At 39.7% G+C, this 15,313-nt stretch overlaps 2 long non-coding RNA genes across 2 annotated transcripts in view; one reads left to right on the top strand and one right to left on the bottom strand.

The window, feature by feature from the left end:
* LOC108532117 (uncharacterized) overlaps window positions 1-15,313 on the bottom strand; it is a 245,304-nt gene that overhangs the window by 54,701 nt on the left and 175,290 nt on the right. The window lies entirely within an intron of this gene.
* The window catches only part of LOC108532118 (uncharacterized), a 10,513-nt gene continuing 8,567 nt past the window's right edge, over window positions 13,368-15,313 (top strand). The window contains exons 1-2 of the long non-coding RNA XR_001886362.1: window positions 13,368-13,390; window positions 14,270-14,345. This is a non-coding gene — a long non-coding RNA (uncharacterized LOC108532118). The remainder of the gene's footprint in view (window positions 13,391-14,269; window positions 14,346-15,313) is intronic.

The raw sequence follows: 15,313 nt of genomic DNA, 5'->3' as shown, positions 1-15,313 counted from the left end.
CAAAAAAAAAAAAAAAAAAAAAAAAAAAAAAAAAAAAAAGATCAGGCACAAATACATTCTGAGGAATACATGATTGTTAACAATTTAAAATGCTGCCTACTCTAGAGAGAGAAGTTAAAGGTATGAAGTATTAAAAAGTCACTCATTTCAGTTCTAGCTCCAACACTTCATTTACTTTTTGATAGGTATTAGACGAATTAATTAACTTCAATATACCTCCATTTATTTTGCTCTTTAGGAGGATAACACGGGCATGCATCACTTAACAATAGGGATACCACCTATGAAATGTGCTGTTAGGCAATTTTGTCATTGGCGAAAATCATAAGAGTGTACTCACACAAATGTAGATTGTACAGCCTGCCACACACCTAGGCTATATGATATTGAGAGGTGACAATGTGCTAGCAGCCCTCACTCTTTCAGTGCCTCCTCAGCCTTCTGCCTCAGCGTCCACTCTGGTGGCGCTTAAGGAGCCCTTCAGCCCGCCACGGCACCGTGGGAGCCCCTCTCTGGGCTGGCCGAGGCCGGAGCCCCCTCCCTCTGCTTGCCGGGAGCTGTGCAGGGAGAGGCGTGGGCGGGAACAGGGGCTCTGCGCTGCACTCGCGGGCCAGTGTGAGTTCCAGCGGGCACCGGCTCGGGCTCCGCAGCCCCGCACACGGAGTGGCCTGCCGGCGGGGCCCAGGGCAGTAAGGGGCTTAGCATCCGGGCCAGCAGCTGCGGAGGTTGCCCTGGGTCCCCCAGCAGTGCCGGGCTGCCCGGCGCACTCAAATTCTTGTAGGGCCCTAGCTGCCTCCCATGGGGCTGGGCTCAGGACCTGCCTCCCACCATGTCTGAGCTCTTCCGCCTGCGGTGGCCTCCCGGACGGCCTGAGCCTCCCCGATGAGCACTGCCCCCTGCTCCATGGCGCCCAGTCCCATCGACAGCCCAAGGGCTGAAAAGTGCAGGCGTGCCTCGGGACTGGTGGGCAGCTCCGCCTGCAGCCCTGGTGCAGTATCCACTAGGTGAAGCCAGATGGACTTCTGAACTGGATGGGGACTTGGAGAACGTTTACATCTAGCCGGAGGATTGGATGTGCACCAATCAGCACTCTGTGTCTAGCTCAGGGTTTATAAATACACCAATCAGCACCCTGTGTCTAGCTCAGGGTTTGTGAATACACCAATTGGTACTCTGTATCTAGCTAACTCTGTACCTAGCTAACTAGCACTCTGTGACTCTGTGTCTAGCTCAAGGGTTGTAAAGGTACCAATCAGCACTCTGTCAAATCGGACCAATCAGTTCTCTGTAAAATGGACCAATCAGCTCTCTGTAAAATGGACCAATCAGCAGGATGTGGATGGGACCAGATAAGGAAATAAAAGCAGGCTGCCGGAGCTTGTAGTGGCAACCTGCTTGGGTGCGCTTCAACACGGAAAGTTTTGTTGTTTTGCTCTTTGCAATAAATCTTGCTGCTGCTGCTCTGTCTTTGGGTCCATACTGCCTTTATGAGCTGTAACACTCACTGCAGGGGTCTGTGGCTTCATTTTTGAAGTCAGTGAGACCAAGAGCCCACCAATTCCGGACACAGTGTGGCCTATTGTTCCTAGGCTACAAACTTGTAAAGTATGTTACCGTATGGAATATTGTAGGCAATTTTAACACAATGGTATATATTTGTGTACCTAAACACAGGAAAAGTGCAATAAAAGTATGATACAATCTTACAGGACAAGGGTCCACCATTGTATATGCAGTCAATCGTTGACTGAAACGTTATAATAATGGGTATGACTGTCCTAGCAGTACTGTATTAGTCATATTTCTTAGCTGCAAACAACAAAATCTACTTTGGCTGTATTAAGGTGATATCAAAAATTTTGAAGGATATTAGGCTTGTTACAGAATCTGTAGGAGTAATGAAAGAACAGGCTCAACTCTAAAGTTTCAGAAGCAATGAACAATGCCCTAAACCGTGAAGAATTAGATGGATGAGAAAGGTAATACAACTGTATCCTGAATCCAATTGGACAGGAATTCTTCTGCATTCACCACTGCTACCCGCTGCTTCTGCCACCCACGTGCGAAAAATGGTTGTCTTTCCCCACCCATTGAGAGCCTTTTACTTCAGGCTGTTCAAATCTGAATGAAGCATGAGCAGATCATGAAATGATGGCACATCTGCACCCTAGCTGCAAGGGAGTGTGTGGGAAGTGAATGTTTGTGTACACCTTGGGAAGGTGGGACTCATACAGGGAATTACAAAAACAACAGATGCCCATTGTTAAGGGCTCACCTCATATAATTGGAGTAAGGCATGCTTGTGATAATCCACATAAAATGTTTAGTAGGTGTTCCGTCCAGAAGACCTCTTTACCACATAGATTTTATCAATAGTTGTAATGAGAAGCTGGGAATGAACTTGTTACCCAAACCAAGGACCAACTAAAAGTTTGTCAGAAAAAACTAGCTCAGCCACTATAAGCTCTCACGTGATTAATTCCATAATTGCTTTAATGAGATCAAGAACAAGGCCTCAGCCGTTGAATATGGGGACCACAGGCTAGATATAAGGTAAGGACTTAGAAAGCAAATGAGAGGATTCTGTAGGTTTATGTGAATAGATACAAGGGAAGCCTGGGAAGCAGAAATTTGAACAGATATGAGAGAAATCAGGAGAGATTTAATTGTAAATAAAATCCTACTTACAAAGACATCTTGGCCTTGTACAACTGCTTTTGTTCATTTATTTCTAGATGAAGGATATTTGTGATTGTTTATACTTTGGTTGAATGGTACTTATGAAAAGAGGCTATTGTTTTAATGGCAGTCACTGAAATACAAAACACAGAACATGTAACAAAGGAAACTTAGGACCCTTATATTACTTTCCTTTCCTTTTTCAAATTCTACTTTGAATTGCACACCATTGTGTAACACAAATGATGTTATTTTTCCAACATCAAATAAGGTAAATGGTGGTTTGCAAGAAAGCCTGGATGTTGTACAACCATTTCCTTAGCTCCTAGAAGATGTGCATATATCCTGCTTCCCTTTAGCATATGAGGCAACTTCAGTTTATTTAGCATATGAGGCACCTTCGGTTTAAAATGCAGATGTTCTTGGTTACAGTTGCTATGTGAAATGTTATGAGATAGAAATTACTGTCATAATTAATAATAGGTAAAGGTTTTACCTTTGATGTGCTGCATTCTACATTTGATTGAGTCTTTTTGATTGTATTTATTGTATATCTCTGTCATCCCATTGGTTTTCTGGCTGTTTGTGTACTTAACTTGATGTCTGTTTCTATTTAGTCAAGGCTATTAATGCCTTTCAGAGTTATTTTCAACTGCTTTGTAAACCCATATGGTTTACGTTTAAAGGGAGATTTACACTATTACACTCCTGGATATTAAAACTCACTTGTGTCTTTCTACATTTTGTTATCCTTAGAAAGATGCTGTGATTTATTGAGAAGGTGCACATAATTTTGTACTCACAGTAGCTGAAATAAGAACAAAGACAGTTCAGAAAATAGGCTCTCCCAAAGCCAGAAATTTTAGCAAAATAAAACTCCTATCGGGTATATGTGAATGGGGAATAATTCCACTGGTAACTTACAAACCCCATATATATATTCTGGGGAGGTATTTAATATAATATCTTGGTGCTATATTAAATTGGATTTTATGATTGAAATGGACATGGTTTGCTTTTACTTGTCCAGCATATTTTATCCTTCCTTCTGGATATAGCATCCTAATTTTGCTTTGGAAAATGTCTCATCCCCAGTTGAAAACAACATTGATAAAACTGTTCATCAAGGAGATCTGACCTCTCCTGGCAAGAGGGTGGGCACATGGTTGAAGAGACATTAGTATCCTTCCTGGAATATGAATGTTGAGTATAATTCCCCAGGCTGAAAATAGTTGAAGGTGATGTATTCTGACCATGTACACCTAAAGAGACTGTTAAGTTTTGCTACTCACCCCTTCAGTGCTGTTTGGCTTCCAAAACTTGAAATTTAGCTTTTCTTCCAATTCTAAGGGTTCTCTGATATCCATTTTATAAGATCATGCACATTTTTTTTTCTTAGCACATTTTTTTTTCTTAGCACATTTTTTTTTCTTAGCACCTTTTATTTGCAACCAAAGAACCCTGATGCAAACACTGGGAGGTGGCGTAAGGGGGCAGCTAACACCATCAGGATAACACGCAGTATTTGGAATTGGTAATTAGGCAAAATACACAATGGAAAAACAACGAAGTTATTGCCTCTGGATACTCAGCCTCACACGCCCATTGGAAACAAAAGTCTGGAGTACATGTTTCAGTCCCACAGAACAACATGAGGAAACTGGAGTGAAGTTGGCATTGGCCATCTTTAAGGGGAGAGGATGGTAAACTGGAATAGGGAAATTCTTTTATCAAGGCCCCAAATGAAATTCAGAGACTGTCCTGACCATGCTGAAAGAAATCTCATGCCTCATATAGACAAAGGTTAAAATCACCAAAAATCAAAGCCCAGAGTAAGATTCACAAGTTGCTGAATTGTAATGATGGTTGAATTCACAGTCACAAAAGTCTTTTACGTGAAAGGTGGTAATCTAGCCTGTGACAACAGCAAGGGTGGCATCTGGAGAGAGTTCAGGGTGTTTGTAATACCTTGGACCCAACAAAACCCTCTGAAAATTTCCCATGAAATACTCCCTTATCTCATGAGATATTCTCTTCATTGCCTGATGAAGCAGAGATTTTGTGCAGGATGGGAGAACTGATAGAAGCTCCCCCAAATCCCCCACCATTATTCTAGGCCAGAATCTGTTCTCAACATAGAATGGGGTGAGGAATTTGGAGTCAGAGCAAAGAAAAGAGTTACAAAATTTTGCTAATGTATATTATAAAAATATGTGTGTTGTGAAGATGGACTCTCAAGGCAGTTGATAAAAAGGCATAGATTGGTCTGAATTCTTTGATATGAGTGTACCTTGAAAATGTCTGCCCTCAATGTGTTAGTTCAGACAGCTGGCTGTGGTTCTGAAACTTTCTAGGTCAGTTAATACAAACATGGATTAAATGTTTTCCTCAGTAAATTGAATTGACAGGCCAGAAATTCTGTGGCATAATGTAGAACAGTGGTTCTCAAACTGTGGTTCCTGGACCAGCAGCATCAGCCTCCTTTGGGACTGTCTAGAAATAAAGACTTCCAGGCTCCACTCAGACCTGCAGAATCAAACTCTAGGGTTGGGGCACAACAAACTGTGTTTGTAACAAAACTTTCAGGTGATTCATATGCATGTTCAAGTTTAAGAACCACAAATGTAGGGGAACAATTTAAGGAGTGGGAGGCCACAGAGCTGGCTGTTTCTGTCAGGTACTTCCTGCCGACTCACCCCAAACCTATGCCCTTCTAGAGGGCCTGAAAAATTATCTTGTTCAGGAAGGCCTTGAACAGAGAGCCATAAAAATAACTGTGTTGGCCCCTTTCTCGGAGGGCAACACTCATGGAAAGGACTGCAACAGAAACTTCCCTGACTCTAGTGGGCATGATCTCATAGCAGCAGAGGGAACAGATGCCAACCATAATAGGCATCAAGGCTGGTGGGGTAGCCCAAATATTCGAGGCTTATTCCGACCTGCAGATAGTTCTGAGTGTTCTTAATTAAATGTGAACACGAAAGGATTAAAATTAATAAGCAACCACCCCTAAGTCTTCTCTTGATTTATTTAATGAACAAACCAACAAAACACTCTGGGTCTGGTGAAGAGAAGTCCAACTTGAGTCATCATCCTTGAGACCCACAGCCCTTCACCAGGTCCCAGATCTGAACTGTATAGCCCCAGAGTCCCAGCCATGAAGGAACAGTACGATCCTGGGAAGAGAAAGTCCATAGCTATACTATTGGTGTTTATTTCATGCTTTCTGTGTGCAATAAGCACAGGTCCCTGGAAGGGACCTGCAAACATGTATCAAGGTAACTGTGTACTGGAAAAAGGTAACATCTAGAGAGAGTTTCACTTAATTCTGCCTCGTGGTATGTCTAATATCATCTTGAATATTTTCAAGAGTTATTTTCCCAGATATCCAATATGTCGTTGGAATAGATGTTTCTGTAAACCTTCAGAATTCCTTCTTTAGATTATTCAGTAAGTTGTGACTATTACAGAAAGGGACTAGTCAAACTGATGCTGCCCCTTTTCCATCTCAAAGAGGTAAATCAAAAGTCACTGAGCCTCACTGAAGGGAGTATGGTGATCAGAGTCTATGTAAGAGACTTCATAAGAATAGGGTATCTTAGTCCATTTGGGCTATGACAAAAACCATAAACTGGGTAGCTTATAAAAACAGAAATTTATTTCTCACAGTTTTGGAGGGAGGAAATTCAAGATTAGAGGACCAGCAGGTTCGGTGTCTGGTGAAGGCCTGCTTTCTGGTTCAAAGATGGCACTTTCTTGCTGTGTTCTCATATGCTGGAAGGAGCAGGACAGCTCCCTAGGGCTCAGATCCCATAAGGGCTCTGTCTTCCTGACCAAATCACTTCCCAAAGGTCCCCACCTCCTAATTTCATCACATTGGTGATTTTCTATGTATGAATTTGGGGAGACACAAACATTCAAAGCATAGCATATGGGAAGCGTATCATTCACATACAAATCACTAAAACTAAAGGTGGAGTTAGAGCACTGATGATAAATGAGGTGCATCCTAAGGTGCATGGCATAGTTGTCAAAAACATCAAATCCAGCACCAGACTACCTGGGGTGAGCCCAGCTTTGCCGCTTACTAGCTGTGTGACTATAAGTGTCACTTGATCTCCATGTGCCTAAATTTCTCCCTGTGTAAAATGGAGATGGTAGTATTAATTTCCAATAAGTAGGGTTAGAGTGAGGAATGTATGTGTTAATATAACTTTATTTAACAAGTTAAATAAATCTCTTGGACAATATTTAGAACATAAATGCTCTATAAGTGGTTATATACAATCAGAGAAGTTCAGAACTATGGCTTAGTTTGCTTTTATTTATTCATACTCAATGACCATATTTGTCCTGTAGATCACTGTGTCAGGGGTTTAAATTGGTTCACATCAACTATATTTGATATATTCATCTAGACAATGGATAGTCCTTTCAGTGTATATGTTTAGTTTTCTAAGGCTTACATAACAAAGTACCACAAATTGGGTGGTATAAAATAAAATAAGTTTATTCTCTCACAGTTCTGGAGACCAGAAGTCCAAAATCAGGGTGTCAGTAGGGTCATTCTCCTCCTGAAACTTGTAAGAAATCTTTCCTTGCCTTTTCCTAGCTTATGGTTGTATGTTGGCAATATTTGGCATTTCCTGGTTTGTAGATGCATTGCTCCAATCCTCTGTCTTCATATGGTGTTGTCCCTGCGTCTCTTCTCCTATAAATAAACCTGCCATATTGGATTAGGGGCCTACCACCTTCCAGTATCACCTATTTTTAACTTATGTTTGCAGCATACCTATTTCCAAATAAGGTCACCTTCTGAGGTACAGGAGTCAGGACTTTAACATACCTCTTTTGCAGAGACAAATTGAACCCATAATGGTATTTTTAAATGAATTGTAATAACTTTGGATAGGCATATGTTCTTGATTTTGCCACAGATCCTACAACTCCATATTGTCTCACACCTAACTTGCCTTATTTATTCATATGACTTGCTTTCCATTTGCTCTACACCATGAATATTAACAGACAATTGGATGAGAAAAAGAGAAACAACTTTATTAAAATGTCATATTCAAAGTTGGATTATATTCCACATACCTAGAAACTTCCATGCGTCTACACTTGAATGCTGTAGAGAATACCAGATTTCAGACTTTTTTCTTTTTAAGGGCATGAGCTTTAGAGTTGAATTTACTTGGGGTCAGAATGCAACTCCACTACTCACAAGCAATGAGTCTAAACTGAGCTTGTTTCATCATCTACAAAGTAAAGGAATTAGCATTAATCAAATAGAATTGATCTACAAAATGAGGAAAATAACATCTATCAATGTGAAGTATTTAATATAGTTCTTGGAACTTAGTAGGCCCTCAAAAATGGTAGCACAGCAATAGCAGCAGTAGGAGTAATAAGAATGGCAGTTATTCTTGGGTAGGTATTAATATCAAAATGGGCAAATATTTACTTTAACCATGCATTGTGTTTTTTAATTATAGTTTTGCTTATATATTCTTATTCCTCTTTTTTGCTGATTGCATGTTTAATTTTGCATCTTATTCTAAGAAAATAAGTCCTTGTACCACAGGGTCTCTTGCTTGCTGTTGGCACAGATTGACCCTGTCTGTGCCCAGTGACATTAGTACACCTCTTGAAAATTAATTCCCTATATTTTTTATATTCAGCTATATCTTCTGCATGCTTTTAGCATTCAGACTTCATGTATCCTTGGGTCTATGTTTGCATTATTTGTTCACCTCTAGAGAAGAAAGCCAAAGGAAGATTAATTCATAAAAAATGAATGATTGTTGAAACTCTTCAAAACCTTGATTTACTGCATAATTAGTAGACAACACAAGAAAACAGAATCTCTTTCTGCCTGTGAATTAAGTAAATTGATTAATTCATTAATTACGTATGATAACTCCATAGATAGCATAATTGTATCACTGGTTAACAAAGCACAGCAGAAGAATCAAGCATGTTTTCAACATGGTCAAAAATTTAATTTACAATATTGGATCTCTCTCTCAGAATCCTAATTAAAGATCTCAGGCTCTGGCACGGTGGCTCACGCCTGTAATCCCAGCACTTTGGGAGGCTGAGGTGGGCAGATCACGAGGTCAGGAGATGAAGACCATCCTGGCCAATATGGTGAAACCTCATCTCTACTAAAAATAAAAAATTAGCTGGGTGTGGCAGTGCATGCCTGTCGTCTCAGCTACTTGGGAGACCTGGGAGGTGGAGGCTGCAGTGAGCTGAGATCATGCCACTGCACTCCAGCCAGGACGACAGACTGAGACTCTGTCTCAAAAAAAAAAAAATTTAGAAGAGCCATATATAGTCCAAACATATTACTGGAAGGAGAGTTGTGCTACTTATAAAGTATGCTACAATTAACAACGATCCTCTTTTCTCCCAGAATTTCTTCTCAACAAGAAATAACCCATTCATTTGGCTCGTTAAACAAATGTTGCTGAGCACACAGGATACAGCAGTGAAAAAATTAGACAAAAATCTCATCCCTCATGGAGCATACATTTGAGCACTGTTCTGTTCATTATGGTAGCCGCTAGACACGTGTGACTGTTTACACTTTAAATTAATTAAAACTAAAAATTCGGCTCCTCACTTTGACTAGTTAAATTTCACGTGATCAGTAACCATATGTGACTAGTAGTTGTCATATATATCTAATATTTTTTTGAGACGGAATCTTGCTCTGTTGCCAGACTGGAGTGCAGTATCACTGCAACCTCTGCCTCCTGGGTTCAAGTGATTCCCCTGACTCAGTCTCCCAAGTAGCTGGGACTACAGATGCCCACACCCTGCTAATTTTTTTGTATTTCAGTAGAGACGGGTTTCACCATGTTGGCCAGGATGGTCTCGATCTCCTGACCTCGTGATCCATCCGCCTCAGCCTCCCAAAGTGCTGGGATTACAGGCGTGAGCCACCATACCCAGCCTAGTTATCATATTTGACAGCACAGAAGAACATTTTCAACATTGCAGGGAGTTCTCTCAAACAGTGTAATTCTACAAAGTGGAGATAGAGAACAAAAATTAATTAAGTAAAGAAGATACTTTTAGACTATCATAAAAACTCTGACAGAAACAAACAGGGAAATGTGCTAGAGACCATTTGGGGACTGGGACAGACATCTCTAATGAGAACACATTTTAACTAAAACTTAAAAGAATTCAACTACACGAAAAGCTGTCAAAACAAAGGATCAGCACGTGCGAAGGCCACAAGGCATGAATGAACCAGATGTATTTGAGGAAAAGAAAAGGGGTCAATGTGAAATGTAAATGCAAGGAAGAAATAGAGTTGAGTACAGAATCTTTTGAAAATAGAGTTGAATACAGAAACTTTTCAGAAATAGGGTCAGAAGCTGCAATAGAATAGGGTCTCAAGAAAGGACCTCTTTTATAATGGGAGAAAGAAGAGCACACTTGCATGCTTAGGAAGCTGATGCACTAGACAGGGAAACAATGATGGATCTAGGAAAAAGAAGGAAAGATCTTAAGAAAGTAACACTATAGCGATACAGAGCATAAATAAAAAGAGTTGGTCTTCTATTGTACTAGAAAAAAAAAAAAAACAGAAAATGAGAGTGGAGATACAGATAGGTTTGCAGATTAAGTGGCTGGGTTGGAAGATAAGAGAGTTCCAGTAATGTTGCTTGTGGCTTCACAACACAGTTTTTTAAAAAAATTGTTGAAGCCACAGTCATAAGATGCAATGAAGTAAGTCATTTTTCTTCGCCTTGGGCTGAGAAGAAACCATTTCAGTGTCCTCTGAGTTTGTTAGCTGAAGACTGTACCAGATAGGACTTTGGAGTTAGACCTGGTATCGACTCTTGGCTCTGTCAGTTAGGATGTATGTGCCTTTGAACAAATCATTTAAATTATCCTAGCCTCTGCCTCTTCATATGTAAAATTGCAATTATCACAAATTTAGCCCATTAAAGTTGTGTATAATATGTAAGAAGCAATATACATATAAAGTATATTTGAAAAGACAAACAAAGAAAATATAAAAGCAGCAAACAGAGATTGAAGAACAAGAGGGGCACACTATTATTAATGTCAAGGGAGGAGATAATTCAAGACTAGGAAGTGGTCCATAGACTCACATGATACAAAACAATGCAAGGAGATTCAAGCTGAGGGAAGGCTGCTGTACTTACTTGTGAAAATGCCACTGATGATCTTCAACATAATAGTTTCTGTGAAAAGGTAGTCACCAAAATCAAAATGTATGGGCTTTGTACATAAGTAAGCTGTGAGAAAACAGGCAGATACTATAAAGTTTGAGTGGTAAGTAAGGAGAAATAGATACTATTGATAGTAACACAAGAGTAGAGTTGGAACAAGAGAAGGCCCTCCTTTGGTATGAAGGAAATGGAGCTATGCTTTAGGCAGATGAGAAGGAGTTATGCTAAGGGAGAGAAGATGCAGGACAGAGTGCCCATGTTAGCAAAGAGCGAAGTACCTCAAGGACTCCATAGAGCTGGGACTTTAGAAAAGCAAATGAATTTCTGTTCTTATAGACAGAAAAAAAGGAAGGATGAAAGCTGAAGGAATCAGGTTGATATGATCTCCAATAGAGAAAAAACAAAGGAGTAGAATATCAAATGAAAACCAGAGTCACTAGGAAATCAGAAAAATGGAATGAACAGGTTTAAGAGCATCAGATTTGGGTAGACTGAGAAGTCTTCAAAATTAGTATTTACCTGTCTGGAAGATGGACTTTCCCAATAGCCTAATAGGAGTCACCCTTCTTGGCTTCCAAGACACAAAAATGGCAACTTCTTTTTTTTTAATTAGTCTTTTTTCATGATCTGTTCTCAAATACGTTCCATGATAGCAGATCAAGTCTCTCCTTCCTAGATTGCAAATGAGTTTCTTACCCATCATTACAAGATGTCTTTCACTTCATTCTGTCACTCTGAGATTTCCTTAGATAGTCCCAAAACACTGAGTCACAAACTTGTAGATACTCTTACAGTAGCTAATCAAATGTACTGTGAGTGGAACTTATTCATTGAATTCTTGATAGAAAACCTTAGTCTGTTGCTTCTATGAAGATCACTAACAGAACATAGCTAAAAATCAACCAATTCACAGATTGATGTAACAGATACTCATATTGGAATGAACTGCTCATCAGAGTTCTCATCTTATTCTCTCTCTGTCTCTCTCTCTCTCTCCATTTTCTGTACCCCACAGAAGGCCTGAGCTGTACAATGGAAATGATCATAAGACAAGTTCTCTCCACTATGGCCTCCAAGCACATATACCATTTCATTAATCAGCTGGTATTCCCAAAACCTCCAGGTTGTAAAAGGAGTCTATTTGTGAAATATCTCGCTACGGCGTATAATAAACAATGCCAGAGTGAACTGAAAACAGACTAATTTAATAAGCAATTCCTTTCCCCTACACTGTTTGAATTTACATAATCAACTGGCTATAATATTTAGCATACTTTTAATGTTTCTCATTTGTTTACACTACAATTCTGTGCTTCAGACTTCTCCATTCACCAAAATATTCATTGGTCTACTAAGGGTACAGAACAGCAAATATTCCACTGGTAATCATTACGTGAATATGGAGGAAGTGAGAAGTGGAGCTACTGTATTTTTCTTGTTAATTACAAACCTAATATTCTATTAAAATGTATGAGATGACAAAATCTCAACAAACTCTTTAAAGCTATTACTAGCAGATAAAGTATTCTACCAAAGTATTAATATTAGCATCATTAAAATAGTTTTATCAAGTGTGCGTTTATCTCCAGATTGGAAACAATAGCAGCCTGAAGGCGAGAAATGCCCTTGAGTATTGTGGTATGAAAACCAACAGCAGTTTTGGAGTCACATAAAATCTTCTTGCGGCTTCACAACTAAAGAAAAAAAATCTTGAAGCCACAGTTATAAGATGTAATAGAGTAAATGAGTCTATTTTTCATCACCTTGGGCTCTGAGAAGAAAACATGGCAGAGTTATATCGATAAGGGAAGAGCTCAGATATTAAAATACATTAACTTTACTTTAATTGATTTAAACAGATCCAGAGCTTTCTTAATGCACATGATGTTATTTCTGCATTAGTGGACAAAATAGATCTGCGTTAGATTGCAAAGCTCCATCTCTGTATCTCTGTCTGGTATGGAGAGAAAAACCTCTCCATTTCTTAGTCTCTCTTAAAAAACAAAACAACACAGGAAACCATGCATATTTATTAGCTCTAGCCAAATAATTTCTTCCTTTATCTTCTCCTTGAAATGTCTTTTGATAACATCAATACAGTGTTCTCCTATAGCTCAGAAAGCTATAATCAGGGAAAACAACAACAGATAGCCAAAGTTTCTTCTATACTCCATAAGAATAAAACCTTCACTTAGACCCCTCCAAATCTCTAACTGAAATAGTTTATATCATAAGTTTCTTCCTCTCTGTTATTCTCTTTGTTTCTGTAGCACGGTTTGAAAAATGTCAGATGAATCACTGAAGGGCAGAACCAACTAGAAAGGCTCACCAGACACGACATCCAATCTCGCATTCACGGATGAGGAAACTGAAGCTCAAAGAAGGAAAGTGACATCACAGAACTTGTTTATGACAGAGTCGACTCTAAACTCTTGATCTCCTTTATGTTATTTGAAACATTTGTATGGGGTCCCAGAGAAAAAGTGAAACGTGTAAGTATAGGCTTCCATTTCAACTCATTCCTTTTAAATTCAGAAAATTTTATTTTTTGGTCAAAATCTATAACAATCACTTGTTCTGATATGAGAAGAATGTGAAAATGTGTAGATGTTTCTCTAGCAGTCAAATTAAATGATGAAGCTTCCTCTTTGTTTTTTGGTTCATAGAAAGTATTTTCTTCTAGAGTCTGCAGACTGGAGTACTGCTTTTAATCTTGGGTTTACTGAAGCACCAGTCAGGGCCATAAAAAAGTTAGAAACCTATGTTGATTCTCAGAAAGGTAAAGTCCAAGGTGATGTAGAAATATGCTGCCACCACCCCCACTTTCAACATTCCACTGCACATACAAGGATCAGCAAATTAAAGAATAATCCATGTTAGCACACTCTGTGGAAGCCAAAACTCTGTATTTCTTTAATAATCCTAAAACAAATGCTATTGAATGGACTGATTTAAGTGCTTTGTTTATTTTATGGAAATATTTCCAAAGAAAGCCCTTCTATGTGGTGCATGAAAAGACTTTTATAAAAGTATATTAATTATATGCTGAAAGTTGAATGTATCATTGAGCAAGAGTACTTGCTGGATAAAATACCAATATACTATCACATAGATCTACTAATTTAGGCTAGTCCTGATCCTACATTCCAGCTGGGATCTGGAATTATTTAGCAATTATTGAGTTGAGCATAAATATTTAGAGACAGTTTTTGCTAACAAATCTTGCCTCTAGGAGCCAGGCCCATAACAATATTCTTGGCACTAGCTTTCCACACATAAATCAAGGTTCTAACTTCATACCTTCTCTATTTCATTTTTACTATTTTGTGTAGTACCATCACTCCTTTTTAAATTTCTGTTCTCTTTTGCAGTATCCTGTAGAACAGAAATCTAACTGACCTCATGGGGCCTGTAATGAGAGTCTGAAAAGTTGCTCAAGAGAAACAGGTTGAGTTCTTTTTGAATATTCCATTTTGAATTTGTAAAATTTTTGAGAGTTTGGGATTTTCCAGACCTGGGATCTCACTTTTGTAAAATGTGCTCCTGTTAAGCATTCTCTCCCTTTTTTTGTGTCTGTGCATACATGTGCACAAGCATGTACCCCTGATCCGTGACATGGAAGGCTATGAAAAGCACTAGAATATGTCTCAACCTGCAGGAGATTCATCTGCTTTGAATAACTGACCAACTGTTAATATGAAATCAAGTGTTCAAAGCAAGACATGCTTTGGGGACACCTCTGGGGACAGGGCACAGATAAAAAACAACAAAAAAGCAGCAGAACCTCTGCAGACACAAACGACTCTGTCTGACAGCTTTGAAGAGAGCAGTGGATCTCCCAACATGGAGGTTGAGATCTGAGAACGGACAGACTGCCCGCTCAAGCGGGTCCCTGACCCCTGAGTAGCCTCACTGGGAGACATCCCCCACTAGGGGGAGTCTGACACCCCACACCTCACAGGGTGGAGTACACCCCTGAGAGGAAGCTTCCAAAGTAAGAATCAGACAGGTACACTCGCTGTTCAGCAATATTCTATCTTCCACAACCTCTGCTGCTGATACCCAGGCAAACAGGGTCTGGAGTGGACCTCAAGCAATCTCCAACAGACCTACAGCTGAGGGTCCTGTCAGAAGGAAAACTATCAAACAGGAAGGACACCTATACCAAAACCCCATCAGTACGTCACCATCATCAAAGACCAGAGACAGATAAAACCACAAAGATGGGGAAAAAGCAGGGCAGAAAAGCTGGAAATTCAAAAAATAAGAGCGCATCTCCCCCTGCAAAGGAGCGCAGCCCATCGCCAGCAACGGATCAAAGCTGGTCAGAGAATGACTTTGACGAGATGAGAGAAGAAGGCTTCAGTCCATCAAACTTCTCAGAGCTAAAGGAGGAATTACGTACCCAGCGTGAA

This window comes from Rhinopithecus bieti, unplaced genomic scaffold, assembly GCF_001698545.2.
Source record: "Rhinopithecus bieti isolate Rb0 unplaced genomic scaffold, ASM169854v2 scaffold_8220, whole genome shotgun sequence".
Taxonomy (NCBI): Eukaryota; Metazoa; Chordata; class Mammalia; order Primates; family Cercopithecidae; genus Rhinopithecus; species Rhinopithecus bieti.
This window is presented reverse-complemented; position numbering and strand designations above follow the sequence as displayed.